Consider the following 18514-nt stretch of genomic DNA (forward strand, 5'->3'; position numbering starts at 1 on the left):
GATCTTTTATATATAGAAAGGAAAATAAAAGCACTGAGCGATCACTATTTGCTCATAAAGTGGCAACCTACTTGTAGCAAAGTAACATCCACATTCTGGGGCAAATTATGCTGGTTCCTAAACAGCACCAAAACAAAAGGGAGAACAAGCAGATACTGTATTTACAGCTAATTCTGTCGTTCTGTCTTAGTAACAAGCAAGCACTCTGACTCACAACTTTTCCACACCCAAAGCTCACTCAGTGTCAGGCCTATCCATACTCCACTGTCAGAGAGCAAACTAAATGGCTCAGAGAATGCAGCTCCTTTCAAAGTGGGAAATTAATGCCAACCACATGGCGAACCTATCGTCGGTGCCTGATGAGAAGAGCTCTCACACCAACAAATGCAATATACTCATTGTGATGTTTCATACAGATCTTTACAGGAAAAATGAGGACGAACTTAAAGAATGAACATGGTTCCATCCCCAAAAGGATATAAGATATTTTTCTGCTGATTTTATTATTACAAATACCCATGAAATGGAGTCCAAAAAGCTCTACGCACTACTCTTTAATCAGCTAAAGTATAAACTAGGGTCCTTACATGATAACCATGAAATAAGTAGTGTGGATAAAATCAAGATAATATTCAAGTGAACACATGTGGAAAATTCACATTAAGAAAATCCCAATTCCAAGAACTATTATTGACAAATAATTATCTAAGAATACTTTAGTTTAAGACCTGCCTTCTACAATAGCTTGTCTTTGTTTATAATTTTTTTTAAGTAAAATAAAGCAGATTAGTAGATAGTTGGTAGCTGAATGTCATGTCACACTAACAGCTTCTTGTAAACCCTTGTTTCAACTCTTCAGTTCCTGACAGGAAAATGTACACACACACACACACACACACACACACACACACACACACATTTTCAGCTGGTCACTTCTCCAGGAGAAGCTCTCTGATCAGAACAATAATTATGATAATAGTGTCAGCAAAGGCTTCCCTGGTGGCTCAGTGGTTAAGAATCCGCCTGCCAATGCAGGGGACACAGGTTCGAGCCCTGGTCCAGGAAGATCCCACATGCCGTGGAGCAACTAAGCCCACGAGCCACAACTGCTGAGCCCACGTGCCACATCTACTGAAGCCCATGCTCCTAGAGCCCATGCTCCACAACGAGAGAGACCACCCCAATAAGCCCACGCACCGCAACAAAGAGTAGGCCCTGCTCGCTACAACTAGAGAAAGCCCATGCACAGCAATGAAGACCCAACACAGCCAAAAATAAATAGATTGATTAAATTAAAAAAAAAAATAGTGTCAGTGAACATTCCACACTTCCAGAATTAGATCTTAATTTATTTTAATATTTTATACTGAGACTTATCAGAAACATGAGTAAGAAAATAATACTTTTTGTAAAGTTCTTGGACTAAGTTCTTTCTGTTTCAGATGAAACTAATTGGAATTGATCGATATTTTTAAATAGAGACACTATAGCTAAATTAAGTGACCAAAAATAAAAATGAAGACAAAAGAAAAGAAAAAGAACAGGCATTTAAGACTTACCAGTGAGGAAAATACAAGAATATATTACGAATAGATGGTGTCAAAAAACAATAGCTAACAATTTATAAGTGCTTAATATGTGCTTGGTACTATTCAAAATGCTTCACATGTGGTAGGCCCTTAATCCTCACCAGATCTCCATGAGTCTGATATTATTATCATCTCCATTTTGTAAATGAGAAAGCTGAAGCACACCAAAGTGTAGCTGGCCCAGCATCCCATAAGAGCAGTAGAGCCTTGGCCCAGATGCAGAGCGCTGACCCCAGAGGCAGCACCTGTGATTGCTATGTTGTCCCTTCATTGAAACAGGGCACTTATGCACTCTGGATCTTGAAGAGAAAGCCCATTACTGCTTTCTCCAGGCATTTATCATTTGATAAGCACCTCTATTCGGCTGTAATCGCTTCATTTATGTTTCTTTGGAAAGAATAAATGAGAAAATTCATTCTGTTGGTGCATTACACTGAGAGGTTTTTCAAAAAGTAATTTTACTAGATAACAGATGTAAAATAATTAAGATAATTCATAAAATTGATTAATCTGAGCACACATTACAAGAAGAAAATTTTACTGGGAATGGCCAGTTATTGGGCCTTGTATTTTTTTTTTTTTTTTTTTTTTTTTGTGGTATGCGGGCCTCTCACTGCTGCGGCCCCTCCCGTCGCGGAGCACAGGCTCCGGACGCGCAGGCTCAGCGGCCATGGCTCACAGGCCCAGCCGCTCCGCAGCAATGTGGGATCTTCCTGGACCAGGGCACGAACCCATGTCCCCTGCACTGGCAGGCGGACTCTCAACCACTGTGCCACCAGGGAAGCCCGGGCCTTGTATATTTTTTTATCTACACTACCCATCATTTCTGATCTTGCTCAGTTCTACAAATCAAATGTAAAACCACGGCTGCAGTTCTGCTTCAGGCAAAACCCTATCCTTATCTACTTGGAGTTTTATAATTCATCTTCCCCATTATGACAGTCCTTTTATAGTCATCTATTCAAACAGTTTTATTGAGGGCCTATCGCCTGTCAAACAAAGGGACCGCATCAGGCACTGTAGAGAATAGAAAGATGATATGGAGGTAGATCTGCCTTCAAGGAGTTTGTGTGCAGGCAATAACGTAAACATAAATAACTTGAATATAGTACAGGAGGGGGTAAGTGTCACACACATAGCTGTAATAGGCCAGGAAGAGTCAGGGTCAGGGAAGTGACTTACTCCTGGAAAGATTAAGAAAGGCTTTCCTAGAAACATTGGCACTTGTGGGTTGGGGAAGAGAACCCAGAAATGGAAAGGAAGGAAATTATAAGCAGACATGAAGAGACACAAGGTGGGGAGGGTATATGACGAAGTAGTGAGAATTAGAAAGGTAGGGGGGGACAGATGTGCTGAGATCAAAATGAGGAAGGCCCTGAAGTGCTCAGCTAAGGAGGAAGGGTTATTCTATGGGCAGGGGTGAGCTTTAAAGGCTCTGAGCAAGGGAACGACACAACTGGAAATATAAGCTCGTAGCTGTGTGTAAAACATTGAATGGTGAAAACATCTGGAAGGGATTTGATAAGGACCTAAGCTGGGATGGTGACTGTGGGTGCCACAGGGTTTTACTTCTCCATAGGGCAGAACCTACAACCGTCTGGAACCAACCGCAAATGTGGGAGTAACCAAAAAAGTGCTTGAGGAAGAATAGCACGCATAAATCACCTGCATATGAGATGTAACATTTTACCAATTTAATTATTTTGATTTCTTATTTGGACAGCATTCATGCCAAAGTTGAAAGAAAAGAGGATGGGAAAAGAAAACTAATGTACTAAGGATTGTGATTAGCTAAAGCATTGTAAAGTGACATGAAAATCCAAGCAAAGAGACAGCAGAGTCCATTGAATTTCCAATTATTCTTTCCACAAATAGTTGTTTCAAAATAACTCATTGAGTAAATAAATTAAGTAAATACTTATAGATATATTTGGAACCATTTATTTTCATGGCAGAGAGCCCTATACATTTTACAGATATGAGGACATAGTTCCATTAAACCACTGCACAGTAGTCAGTTATAATCAAAAATATAAGGTTTGTACCTGTTAATGATATGTTTGATTACCAGCGACAGAATAGCTGAATAGCTACAGCTTAAACAAACAGGTTTATTTGACTTGTGTAAAAATAAGTACAGAGATGGAAGATCTAAGGCTGGTACAGTGACTTAATGGTGTCATCAAGGAACCATGCTCCTTCTATCCTTCTGTTCCACCCTCTTTGACGTGTTTCTTCATTGTAGCAAAATGGCTGCTGCTGCTCTAGTCATCAAATCCAGGATTCCAAATAGGACAAAGAGGTTAGGGCAAAAGGCTGGGTAGCCATATCTATTACCCTTTGCCAAGAAAGCAAGAGCTTTCCCATAAATCCCCTCTCTCTCCCTCATTGACTCACACTTAGGTCTCATCAGTCAGAACTGGGTCACAGGTTTCCCCCTGCCTTCAAGGGAGGCTGGGAAATGAATTATTTATCTTCCCAGCCTCTGATGTAGAGGAAAGCAAAGAAAAGTGTTAGGACAAATGTTAAATAAACCAACCTGTGATAACCACTACAAGGTTTAAAAAAAATTCCATTTTCTTGGTTTAAAAAGATATTGGGAAATACATTTGCTACAAATTCTGTCCAAAATAGTTTGAGTAGAAAGTGTCTGTGCTTCGTAATAGCTACATTTCAGTAAGTACTTTTAATATTCCAGGACCTTTATCCACTTTATACCCAAGTCTCACAATCGTCCTTAAAGTTTAATGAAAGGAACAGGTTCAGAGATGTTCAGGAACATACCATAAATGCCAGAGCCAGTAAATGAGGGTGCTGAGGTTTGAAATAGGTTCTGTCTCACAGAGTCCACTCAGTTAATAACAAGTGATTGAGCCAGACTTGCAGCCATGAAAAGAGTTAGCCTCCCTCTCAAAACAGTCAGGAAAGGGACTTCCCTGGTGGCGCAGTGGTTGAGAGTCTGCCTGCTGATGCAGGGGACACGAGTTCGTGCCCCGGTCCGGGCCGCGGAGCTGGGCCCGAGAGGCCACAACAGTGAGAGGCCCGCGTACCGCAAAAAAAAAAAAAAAAAAAAAAAAAGTCAGGAAAGATATTGATAAAGCCCATAGTAATGGGAATGACAAGATGTTATTGACTGAGAAATCTAATTGTAGGAGAAATGGAGAAGGACTAACATACTAGATCAAATGCTATGCCAGCTCTTTACCTCTTTTAATCTTTACCACTTTTAATCACTCAACCCTGTTAGGTAGGTATTAAAATTATTTAGTGACTTGGATGTGCCAGGTGTTACAGCTAACTTAGCTGATTTTGGGTAAAGACAAGAGCTTTGCTATCCTTTCTCAGATAAATCCTAAACTGTACAACCTGACTCTTGCCTCACTCACTTTGTGTCTCACTCTGACATTACTCTTCCGTCTCCGGTCTGCCCTGCATCACCCTTCAGACTCAGCACGTGCTGTTGTCTCATCTGCTGTGACTGGCTCCCCTCTCGTCCTGCCTCTCACCTAGCCAGCCTCTGGAAGCCTCAGTCCCAAGGGTGGTGACCTAGCAGGTGAGGCATAGACAGATATGCAGACATGCCCCTGCTCTGAAGGAGCTCAGGTGGAAAGGGGGAGAGAGGGATAAACGAGTGGCCTCAAAGCATCTGACCATTATGATGATAGAAGGATGCACAAAGGGCTGCAAGGTGGAGCAAATTGCCTCTGCCTTCTCCATGGTAGCTCCCGTGGGACAGAATGAAGTCCGAACACTCTGGACAGTCTATGGAACTTACTCCACGCATTCAGGGAAGTAATCAGACATTTGAAATTACTGAGTGAGGGGTCCTAGCCATTACCAAGTTCAGGATTGGAAACAGAAAGAGGTGGACAGAAAAGACTGAATCAAAGGCTGAACAACAAGGGAAGGAGTGAGGAAATAAAAGAAATTTTGTATTAACCATTCTAATTTCTTGTTGATTGCCCCTTCCCTAATTTAGGAATTTAATTGCACACAGTATCAAATAAACTTAAAAATCTACTCATTCATCAATTTCTTTTTAAACAATTGTTTTGAGATTTCTAGTTAATAGGGGGTACTCAAATATTAATGAAGACATTGATTTCTGGCCTTCAGATCTTCTATATGAAGTAGCAAAACAACCCTGAATTTAAAAGGACGTCTGTAGAAAAGAAACCTGGGTGTGCATAAGTTGTAGCTGTTCTCTTCAGTAACCAGCTTAGCAGGGACTGTGCAGCCAGAGCAGTACCAGATACACAGAGTGCTTTAAAATATCAATATTTGTTGAATTAATGCATTAAGTTATGAGTTGCATTGAATGAGTTAGTTCTAATAAGTTTAGTGGTAACAAGACGTTGTTTAGACTTCATTCATTCGGATTGGATAAGTAGCTTTTCAGTAGTGTTTTAAACTCAAGCTTTCAAAAATTCATGCTTTCCCCTATGGTCTGGCCTCTAACCGTTGCCAATTCACAGGTTACTTGAAGGTGTCAGCAACCTTGAGAGATTTCTCAGAAAATACTAAGTATTGCTTCAAACAATTTCTACAATTGCTGTCAAATTCAGGATCAGGGAAGAAAAAAAGAAACAATGGATTTTTTTTTAAGAATCTTGTTTCTTTTTTAAAATATTTATTTACTTATTTTATTATCCATTTATTTATTTTGGCTGAGCCGGGTCTTAATTGCAGCATGAGGGATTTTTAGCTGTGGCATGGGAACTTCTTAGTTGCTTCTTTTTTTTTTAATTTATTTATTTTCAAAAATTGAATTAGAGTATAGTTGCTTCACAATATTGTTAGTTTCTACTGTACAGCAGAGTGAATCAGCAATGTGTATACATATATCTCCTCGTTTTTGGATTTCCTTCCCATTTAGGTCACCCAGAGCATTGAGTAGAGTTCCCAGTGCTATACAGTAGGTTCTCATTAGTTAATTATTTTATACATCGTATCAATAGTGTATGTATGTCAATCCCAATCTCCCAATTTAGTTGCTTCTTAGTTGCGGCATGCCGGCTCTTAATTGCAGCATGCATGCGGGATCTAGTTCCCCGACCAGGGATCAAACCTGGGCCCCCTGCACTGGGAGCATAGAGTCTTATGCACTGGACCACCAGGGAAGTCCCAAGAATCTTGTTTCTTACCTGAAAATTTAGTTTGAAAATATTGAGATTGTTATGCAATGGGAAATGTGATTTTTCTTCTATCCTGAAACTTCTGCTTAAAAATGTGAATACAGACATGGCCATCATTTGATACATACTTTATAATATTTATTTTTAGTTTTTCTACCACAGCTTTAGAGTTCAAATGTTCTTGATAAATTCATTCTGACAGAAGTCCCAAAAGATTATATGATCCCTTACAACTGAATTCAGTAGTAATTTCCAACTAAACCCTCTCTCTCTCAGAAGATCTTAAAGCCTCGGGTGCAATCCTCTTGGCTCTATTAGCAATGTTGGATGACTGCAGCTTCTGACTGCATTTTCATTTCATCAATTCCATCTGAATTTCTAAAACACTGAAATTTGTTATTAACAATACCAACTAATTAATTTCCTAAAATCGTATGGGTAGACAATTCCATAATGGCACTGCTCTACTCCATGTTCTGTGAAATGATAGCTCTGCTTTAAAACTGGAAGAGAAGAGAAAAAACATACGAAACTTCAGTTGGCTCAAATTATTTTCTCCTACTTGTAGCTTGCTCACTCACTGCATTCTCTTGAGCTGGGGGCTGTTGCCCGAGCTTTTCCCTCTCCCTGCAGTCCTGATCATCTTTGCCACCGCGTTGACCTCGCTGGGCTGTTACACTCGAGATGGCTTCCTCTGGGAATCCACTCTGTCTGGGACAGATGCCTCCACCTATGAGATCTCCAACACCCCTTTTGATTCCTATCATGACAGTTATTACCCTATTTTATAATTCTACTTCTTTATGATTCTAGTATCTTTCAACTATAATTCTGTCTTTATAATTCCACTGTCTACTTTCTTTTGTATCACTTTACTGTTGTCTTCAATATTTTATTTCTAGCACCCAACTTGGAGCCCATAAGTCCATATATGGGGGGAGGGAGCAAAAACAAAGCCAAAAAACACCTTTCACCTTGAAAACCTTTTTTCGCATCTTTGCAGTTAATCCTAGGTTACATTTTTAAGTATTCTACAGGAATTCCCTGGCAGTCCAGTGGTTAGGACTCTGTGTTCTCACTGCCAGGGACCGAGGTTCGATCCCTGTTCGGGGAACTAAAATCCCACAAGCCATGCAGCCAAAAAAAAAAAGAAAAGAATTCTAGTCTTTACATTGCCCTAAACATGCTTTGTTTTCCCTTTAAGTGTTAGGTCTCTTGATTCAAAATTTAACTCTTAAACTGCACATCAGATTTTGATTTTTTTTGTTTTTGTTGTTCCACACTCTCATAAGGTAAATTAGAATTCTTCAAATAATGCAAATTTCAGAAAGAATATGCAATGTTTGAAGCAAAAGTTCCATGAGGGAAAGTATTTTGAGTGACTTCTTTATCACTAATATCCCAAACTCCTAGAACACTGTCTGGCATGTAGTAGATGCTCAATAAATATTTACTGAATGAAACATAGATTTAAACCAACACCCTAATCACATACTGGATTGGAGACATAAAGAGAAAAAGATGAACATGGCCAGACAAGTGAAAACAGCACCATTTATCAACAGAGAAAAGCAAGGCCAGTGATTAAAAACTCAGAGGCAAACCGATCATTGCTGTAGGCCTCTAACCAGCTCTTGGCCTTGCACAAGTTACAGAAACTCTCAGGTCCTCAGTTATGACATTGGAAAACCGAATCTCATATTATGTACCTCCTAGGTAGGCTGTGAAGATTAAGGGAGAAAAGGTAATTAAAGCATTCAATACAGTGCCCAGCAGAGAGAAAGCACTAATCAGGCATGGCTATTATTATTATTATTTGGATAGTATTGCCCCCTGCACTGGCCAGAAGTATTATTAATGCTATAGCAACCACATGTGCTGTGCTACTTTCTTATCTTGATTCTTTTATTATATCAGATTTATGACAAGAGAAAATTTCCTGTGATCCAGAGACATTTTTTAAAGGTACCTGTTGCAGCTCCTGTGAAATGATGAACTAAAAAAATTGAACCCAGCTGGAAGAAGCGTTGCCAAACCTCTCACCAGCTGTAAAAGCCCTTCAGAAGCTATTTTATAGACTCTTGATGTTGATTTCTTTCTTCTCTCTTTTCTTCTTCTAAGCTTGCTTTCACTTGGAAGCAAACCTCTTCCCTGATTTCTTTCCCCTTTCTCCTTCCCTGAGAATGGTCTCAGACACCAAGAACGATGGGTAGGGCTGCTGGTTCCATACATTTGTTCATGCCTGTATCATTCAAAAACCCTGCTCAATTTCTAATATATTCAAAGGAACCCCGTGCTAGGAAGATACTACAAGGAACTCAATGATAAATATGACATTCAGCAAAACATAGTGTGGTATCATGGGCCAAAGGCTGGCTTTTTTTTTTTTTTTTGGCCACACCACGCGGCATGCAGGATCTTAGTTCCCTGACCAGGGACCAAACCCATGCCCCCTGCAGTGGAAGCACGGATTCTTAACCACTGGACCACCAGGGAAGTCCCCAAAGGCTGGCTTTGAAGTCACAAAGACCAGGGTTTGAATCCTGGCAAGTTTCTTAACTCCTCTGAACTGGAGTATCCTCATCTGTAAAATGGGGCTGGAGTTAACTGACTTGCAAGATGAATTAAGGTTAGAAATAGTATGAATAAAGGACTCATATCACATGGGTGGTTAAATAAATGACATCTGCAGTTATTAGCGTAATCCATAGTCCGAGCTCTAAAACACTTAGAAAAAGTCTAATAAAAATATGTCCAAAATATTCATAATGAATAATAGCTTACACTTGTTGAGCACTTCACTGTGCTGAACGACATCATGCAAGTGTTTTAGGAAGATGACTATACCCAGTGATAAATTCATCATGTGCTCATAATGTCTAAGGTATATCCATTCCAAGTGATGGATTCCATGGGAAAGCAGAAATCCACTTCTGAAAACCACTCATTACTTTTCAAAATGACTAAATTAGGAGACGACACCAACAGCTACTTATTTTAATGGAGACATTTTTCAGAAGAAATGTCAACCACAAATCTGCCTTGGCAGATGCATGCTGTTATTTTCTATCCTTTTCCTTCTCAACATTGGCAAGCAGAGCTGCCTGAAGGATGAGCAGCTTTCAAGTTTCAATCCAGAGGATTAAAAATGGAGTCTGTTTACTTCTGTTTTTAATTCTTTTTATGTAAAAATTTTAATCCTCCTATTGAAAACAAGTGATATTTGTGGAGAGGGTGTGTGTGTGTGTGTGTGTGTATGCCTACATGTGAGTGGGTGCTGGGGGTAAAGAATGCAGACAAGTATAAGGAGAAAATAAAAAGCATGCATTATTCTGCAACCCAGAAAAAAACGCTGTTAACATTTTGGGTCTTTTCCAGGCAGTGTTTTTCTATGATATTTTGATAGTATGGCAGCTGAAATCATATTGTGCTATACATTAAACATTTTTTAACTTAAAATTATATGATGGGGCTTCCCTGGTGGCGCAGTGGTTGAGAGTCCGCCTGCCGATGCAGGGGACACAGGTTCGTGCCCCGGTCCGGGAAGATCCCACATGCCGCGGAGCGGCTGGGCCCGTGAGCCATGGCCGCTGAGCCTGCGCGTCCGGAGCCTGTGCTCCGCAACGGGAGAGGCCACGGCAGTGAGAGGCCCGAGTACCACACACACAAAAAAAATTATATCATGAACATGTTTGCAAGATATTTATTTTTCCTTTTAAAGCCGTAATAGTAATGAATAACCTAGTGTGCCTACTTCAGAGAATTGACATGAAGTCCAGATTAGAAAAGATGTGAGGGTCGTTTGTAAGTCACTTGTAGAGCACACAAATGAGATCATTATTTACTCTGATCCATATGATTTGAGGCGTCAAAAAGCCCATATTTATTACGCATTTACAGAGCACTCTGCAAACCACTGTGGGGATCCAGAAAAGACTTAACACAGCTCCTGACCCCAGAGAGTTCACAGTCTGGTCCAAGAAATGAAGCTAAAATATGAAAACATTAGAGAAAAGCAGAGGGTTAAGCTCTTCTTTTGACTATGAGTAGAACTTAGCCTAATTATTTAAAAAGAGTTCTCAGATCTTGAATTCCTTCTATCCTTAGCTCTTTCAGTTTTAAAATGAGTCATGCTTCAGAGAATTATTTTTTTCTTACCTCAGACATAATTATAATTTTACCCCCAATAATGTGATTTGCCAGTTGAATAGTAAATTTCCAGCCCATCTTGGGGGAAAAAAAAAAAAAGAAAGAGAAAGAGGAAAGAAAAGGTCTATTTTTTGTAAACACAGATCATTTATAATAATTTGTTTAAATTAAAACTAGTATTTTATAGAGAAAGACCCCTGGACTAAAAAAAAAAAAAAAAAAGAATTATAAAACGAGAAAGCTTCTTAAGATTCTGTTATTTTATGTTACAGAAAAAAAATCTAAACTATTTTTTTTGCCAGAAGCATATAAGGGGTATTTTTACATAATTATGTTACTATGGAAAATTCTCATGTTTGGTTATGTCTGAAAGGTGGAATTAAGAATAATTTTTATCTTTTTTCTTCTCTTTTTCTACAAATTTTTCTACTATAATATGTATCCTGTTGATAATCTAGAAAAAAGAAAATTACTAAGAACTCATACGCTCAAAGATCAAAAATAACATTGTCAACCAGTTTAAATAAATAAGAAGTGGGAGAATTCAGCTCAAATAAACAAAACACAGCAATATGATATCTACAGGAAACCAGTGCAATATTTTCCATGAGGGAAAAGTACATACTAAGCTTCCTTGAACTCTACAGAACCTCTCCCCAGATGATTCACTAGCTTTCCTTCAAATTATTTATTTGGTTTCACGGTATGTCAAACAACTGTCAAATTCAGCGGCAGTGTTTTTTCTCTCTCCATGAAGTCTACTGGGAATTCATGCTATCAAAGTTGTCCAAAGTTAAATAACTTCGTCAGAGCCAGGAATTGAATTAACAGACCAAGGGATAGATCTTGGATTAGCTGAGGCTCAGGGATAAATTGGGAAGGGGACCAAGTAGAGAGTTTAGCAAGATGTAGAAAATGCAGGAATAGCATAGGAAAAAAGTTAAATGAAACAGTCAGCAGAAGGAGAAAGAAATGGATTTTCTTAGGGCTTAGCCCAAGGAAGGCACTAGGTTGTTTGACCATTCATTAATTCAATAAGTATGTATTGTTGGTGGTGATTAGATTACATAAAGAGCACTAGAGTCTTAATTAAAAGCAACATCTGAAGGCTGGTAGAGGAAGATGAGGCAAGGAGGGGAAGAGAAAGTAGTCAAAGATGGGGGAGAAAAGGAGAACTGAGTACCATACCTATACCATACCTAAATTAAAAGTGCTCCAGGAAGAGAGGCATCAACTGTCCAAAGTTGCTTCTGTGGGAAGTCAAGTAAGATGAGGACTGATAAAAACCCGTTCCTGTTATAAATTGGAGGGTAGTTAGAGAATTTTATTGTCCATTGCTCGTTTGGAGTAGACACCAGATAGGAGTAAGCAGTGGAATAAGTGCTAGGTGAGAAGAGAGCTGGATAGGCAGGTGTCAGAAACTCAAGGCATTTGACTGTGGGGGAAAAGAGAAAAATAAAGCAGTAGTTAGATGGGAGAGTGTAGCTGAGGAAACAGTTGTTGCTTTTGTTTTACATCCATTGCTTTTGTTTCAGAGAGGGGAGACTTGAGTGAGTTTCAATGCTGGTGGAAGGGACATGGTTGAAAGGAAGAGGCTGACACGACCCCATGAATGTAAGAAGCCTTATCTAAAAGTCTACAACAGGTCCAAACCAGCAATTCAACCAATTTCAACAAATATATGTTGAGTCCTTATAGGCTAGGAATCAAAACTGAACAAGTTCCCTGCTTTGTAGAAACTACAGCTTGATAGCAACTCACAGGAAGAGAATCTATTCAGGGGAAGAGACAGGAAGCCACATAATTAATATGTGTCAAAATAAAATCTAGAAGACAATTACCAGAAGAACAGGACAGACAATAAAAGCCCACGAACCAGTACGAAATCTCCTGAACATTCCCCACACAGGCCGTCCCAATTCATCCTCCAGCCTTCGCCCCTCTTGCCTAAGTTGCCCTTTCTCTTCCGTTCTTCCTTTCAGATCCTGTCTTTTGTCCCTGGTTATTTCACCTCTTTTCCCTGACTATTCCAGCCTCTGTCAGTCTCCTCTGTTTCTGAATTCCTTTACCACTTAACATGTGTACTGCACAGTTCAGCTCTTAACTGTTTTCTAGGAGACAGTGTTGTATTAAGGGAAGGAACCCCAACTGCATGGTCTCAAAGTGACCTGGGTCAAATCCAGCCTGTATCACTCCCTACACGCAAGACCTGAGCAAGTCCTGCATCTAGTTTCTCCATCTCTAGAATGAGCAGGTAAATCTACCTCTGAAGGTCGCTATCAAGAGTACATGAAATATATATATGTGTAACTGATTCACTTTGCTGCACACCTGAAACTAACACAACACTGTAAATCAACTATACTCCAATAAAACTTAAAAAAAAAAAGCATACATGAAATAATATTTATCAGGCAACTGAAACAGTCTGGGTTCTTGACCCAGACTGTGTGTGTTAGACTCTGGGTTCTACTGGGGCATCTTGGGCAGGTTACTTAACCTATCTGGGGTTCAAATTCTTCCTATATAAAAGGAGTTTCTAACTGCTGCCTACCTCATAGAATTGTTGAAAGAATGAGGCAGTATCTATAAAGTTCTTAAAACATCACTAGGCATGTAATAAGTACTATGTAAATGTTCACTGTTATTATTATTTTCTTCCCTGCCGTGTATTATTAGACTAAAAAATAGTTTACTTAAAATGTTTGCTACTCACCCTTTAGCAATATTAGCAATAGTTTTCAGGTAATTTCATTTCAGTGAGCACAGTGTTTTACTTTTTAAGAGACTTCTGTGTTGTTTTGACTTTTCTGTTTATTATGTGTATTTAATAATGGCTGTATTATATATGCTTCCCCAATTGTGGTTCAATACTTTAAAACTGCTAAAAGTTCAAGATACAGTTCCAACATGTATATGTGGTGGGTGGGTGAGGGCATCCCCACAGCAATAAGCAATTCTCTGATGCTAGCTGGGTGTCCTACAATTCAACTCAATTCTGGTACTGTCTGTTCGGAAATTGCATCAGATTCTACTGGTTAAGGACTCAGTCCCACAAGACTGTCCCCCACCATCCCCACTTCAGAAGCCAGGTCTGTGCTTCTGACCTACTAACTATAGCTTGGAGGTTCCATTGACCCCTACCTTGGGTTCAATTAATTTACTAGAGCGACTCACAAAACTCAGAGAAACAATTAACTTACTAGATTACTGGCTTATTATAAAAGGATGTAACTCAGGAACAGCCAGTTAGAAGAAACACTTACGGAGAAAGGGCATGAGGCATGGCTACGAGCACACCACTCTCCCCAGATCTCCATGTGTTCACCAGCCCAGAAGCTTTCCAAACCCTCTCTCTTCTTTTGTGTATTTATGGAGACTTCACTACAGAGGCATGATTGATTAAATCACTGGCCATTGGTGACTGAACTCAGTATCCAGCTCTACTCCTCTGGCCTCCCTGGTGGGAGGTAGGGGGTGGGACTAGAAGTTCAAGCCCTCTAATCACTGGGTAGGTTGTTTGGACCACCAGCCCCCATCCTGAGTGGGGAGATGCAAAAGTCACCTCATTAACAGAACAAAAGACATTTGTTCTTTATCATTCTCATTAGTTAGGACATTCTAAGGGTTTTAGGAACTCTGTTCTGGAAATAGGAACTAAGATCACATAAGTATTTCTTATTATAAATCACAATATCACAGCCACCATTATGCTCAAGCAAATAAAATGTCACAACTCATGAATCCCTGGAAAGGCCACTTTGGCATCAGTCTGATCCCTCTTCTTAGCTTGTACTTATCCTATACATAAAAACAAAGGGTTAGAAATAATTAACTAAAATAATAAAGCTATAAATTATGCAAATTACAAAATTTTTAAAAAGTACTCCAACAGAAGTCTTACTCTGAGCAGGCCATTAACCAATGCACAGAAGAAATAAAAATGATCAACAAACACATTGTAAAAACTTTTTACTTCACTAGCCATCAGAAAACTCAAATCAACAGTAAGACTGTTTTTGTTTTTGTTATTGTTATTGAAGCGTAGTTGATTTACAATGTTGGTCACTTTCTGGTGTACAGCAAAGTGATTCAGTCATATTTTTTTTCCAGATTCTTTTTCATTACAGTTTATTACAAGATATTGAGTATAGTTCCTTATGCTGTACAATAGGACTTGTTGTTTATCTATTTTATATATAGCAACTTGGATCTGCCAGTCCCAAACTCCTAACTTATCCCTCCAACCCCACCTTTCCCTTTTGGTAACCATAACTTTGTTTTCTATAAAACTCTATTTTTATGTGTCAAATTAAAAGAGATTATTTAAAATATAGTACTCAGTGTTGGCTGATAATATAAACTGTTGCCGCTTTGAAAAGTAATTTGGCAACATATATCAAGAGCCTTGGCAATGACATGCCTTTTGACTCAATAATTTCACTCCTAGAAATGTGTTCTGGTGAAATGACCATAGATAAGGATAAGTGTTTATGAAGAAGAATATTCATCAAAGATATATTTGCTTCCTTGGTGATTTCATCCACCCTCATATCTATAAATTCTCTATACACTGCTGACTTCCAAATTCATACCTCCAAGTTCAACCTCTTCCTTGAACTCTGGGCTCCCCTATCCAACTGCCCACTTGACATCTCCATCTGGGCGTCTAATAGGCATCTCAGACTTAACTGACCTCCGGCTTCCTGATCTCCCACCACACCCCCCCCAACCCTGTTCTATTCCGGTCTTCAGCTGATGCCACCTCTATCCTTCTGTGGTAGCTTAAGCCAAAAACTTCATAATCTTTGACTCTCCAGTCTGCCAACAAATCCTACTGGCTCTTCATTCAAAGTATATCAAAATTCTTCTGTTTCTCAGGACCTCCATCACTACCACCCTAGCCCAGGATACACCATCTCTCTCCTGCATTATCATGTTAGCCTCCTAACTGGTCTTCTTGCTTCTGTGTCCCCTGAAGGCTAGTCACGTAGCAGCCCAAGGAAACATTTTAAAAAGCTAATTAGCTTATGTCATTCCCCTGTTCAAATCCTTTAACAGCATCTCATCTCAGAGTAAATACCAAAGTCTTTACCCATGTGGTCTTACATCTGCTGTGGTGTCCTGTTATCGCTCTGACCTCATGCCTCCTTCTTTCCTCTTTGTTTATTCATTTCACTCACTGTACTCGCTACTGTTCTCAGAATGCTGCAGGCACAGTTCTGCCACAGGGCCTTACTTTTGTTGTTCCCTATCCCTGGGGCGCTCCTCCCTGATATCCACATGCCTTGCTTCTTACAGCCTTCAAGTCTTTGTTCAGATGTTACCTTCTCTTTGAGATCTTACTTGACCCATTATTCAAAATTGCAACATCTTTTCACCGGCACTCTCTATCCCCTTTATCTGCTTTATTTTTCTCCAGGACTTTTATTACCTTCTAATATGCCATTTAATTTATTTTATTCATTGTCTACCTCTCCCTATTAGATTGTAAGCTCCATGAAGGCAGCAATTTTTTTGAATACTTTATTCATTGTTATTTCATAATGCCTATAATAGTACATGGTACATAGTACATGTTCAATAAACATTTGTTGAATGGATTAACAAATTTACAAGAGCAAAAAAAGGAAATAAAGTCCAACAATAGGAGAACTACTCAATCGCGGCACATTAAAACAATGAAATGTTTATAAACATGGAGTCATGTTTTCAAAGACTTTTAGTACCATAGAAATGTGCAAAATTTTAAACTATCTTGTGACATTATACTTTTTTTAATCTTGAAGGAAATACAGCAAAATCTTAATTTTGGATACCTCTAGGTGATAATTTTACAAGACGTTTCTTGTTATCTTTTTTGTAGTACTTTTTTATTGCCAAACATTATACATAAATGTTGTTTTTATAAACAGTTTTTTTCCAAAAACCATATAATGGAAATAGGATCATTATCATCACAGCTACTATTTTTCAAGGCTGTCACAGACTTTATGTACCGGTGCTAAGTCTTTTCTGTACCTTTGGAAGCAGACAAAATAACCAAGGTTTGGAGTCAGAGAGGTTAAGATCCTACTTAGCCTCCTTAAGCCTCCATTTGTTCATCTGTGAACTAGGCTAGCGCTATCTCCAGAGAACTTCTATACAGATTAAAAGTATATAAAACATTTAGTCCAGTACCTAGCACGTTGTAAGCCTCTGTAATTCGAATATACTATTGCTATTTTTGGTTTTGGTTGTCATTATTATCTCTCATCTGTTTAACGATCTTTAACTGTAATGTGGATAAGATTGTAATATTTACAGATTAAGGAATTTGCCCAAGTTCATATAGCAAGTGAGTGGCAGAGCCAGAGTTCCTTCTGTGTCTGCCTAGCTGCAAAGCCAATCCTCTTCCTATCACCTGCTTCTACCTCTACCCCAGGAATACTGATTACAAAGTTTTATTTTCACTGTGAGTCCCAAAAAGTTTGGTATCAAGTTATCTGTTCTTAGTTACTTTATTTTTGACACTCTGCTTTGGATGCATGTGTGAACATAAACCATATGTCTTAGAGTTAAATTATCAGGAAAGAACATGTGGTTTTAACTTGTGGACTATTTTCAGTCTAAAATCTCTCTCTTCACTAAGGTCAAGTTATAATGACAAGGTATTGTCACTGGGCTAAAATGCTGGTAAATCACTCAGTGATTTAAAATTAACTTTTGGCTTATATACTTTCCAAGTGGAGAGCTTAATGCTTTTTTAAATTTCTTGAATAATTACAATTAATGCATATTAGCCCACACCCATCGTTGACAAAAGTCAATGATCTGTCTGTGAGTAGTAGCATCAACTTCAGAAAGGCCGATACTCTGCAGTTACCGTCTGTTGGCCTTTGGTTCCAAACTTAAAATTCTCAGGAGAACTTGCAAGGTATATTATAGAGGGTTCTTTTTTCTCCTGATTGAATAATGTGATAATAGTTTAATAGTTATATATACATCTTTAAAGGTATATATAATATTAATTTAATAATCCAGCTCCATTTAACAATCAAATGTGGTCATATATCACTCCTTAAACAACCTACACTATTTGCAGTTTGTACCAGACTACCAAATGCCTGGTTCACTGAAATGGTGCTCATTTTCATCCTTATTCAAAACCTTATTCAAAGGAGGTTTTGTCATCTATTCTACAACAAGATAGCTGAGGCTCAGAGAGGTTAAATAACCTTTCTTAATCAGGATATGATACAGATACAGATTTTAAACCAAGATCTGTCTAATTCCAAAGCTTGTTCTCTCTCTAATACACAACCTCAAATTTATTCAAAAAAATATATGTTTAGCAAGATCTACTTTTAAAACACAAATAACAATCTAAATTTCTAAGGAAGTGTTATATTAGCAAATCGTTTTTTTCAATAAAAACAGACTACTTTTATTTTCTCTAATTTTCTTCTTCAAATAAGTAATATAAACATCTCTTTTGTAGTGTTGTAGGCGCTCCCAAATTATTCAAGTTAGTACAGTCTTCTCTTATCATCGTAGTCTGTTATCACACATAAAATCTTTGTATCTCCTGTATCAATTAAACATTAGAGCTATATTAATTTTGGCCTCCTCCATCTATTTGTTTGAGGACAAAATGGGACT

General features: G+C 38.6%; 1 protein-coding gene across 3 annotated transcripts in view; it reads left to right on the forward strand.

Annotated features, from left to right (window-relative positions):
* AK5 (adenylate kinase 5) overlaps positions 1 to 18514 on the forward strand; it is a 237174-nt gene that overhangs the window by 57243 nt on the left and 161417 nt on the right. The window lies entirely within an intron of this gene.

This window comes from Stenella coeruleoalba (genome assembly GCF_951394435.1).
Source record: "Stenella coeruleoalba genome assembly, chromosome: 1".
NCBI lineage: Eukaryota > Metazoa > Chordata > Mammalia > Artiodactyla > Delphinidae > Stenella > Stenella coeruleoalba.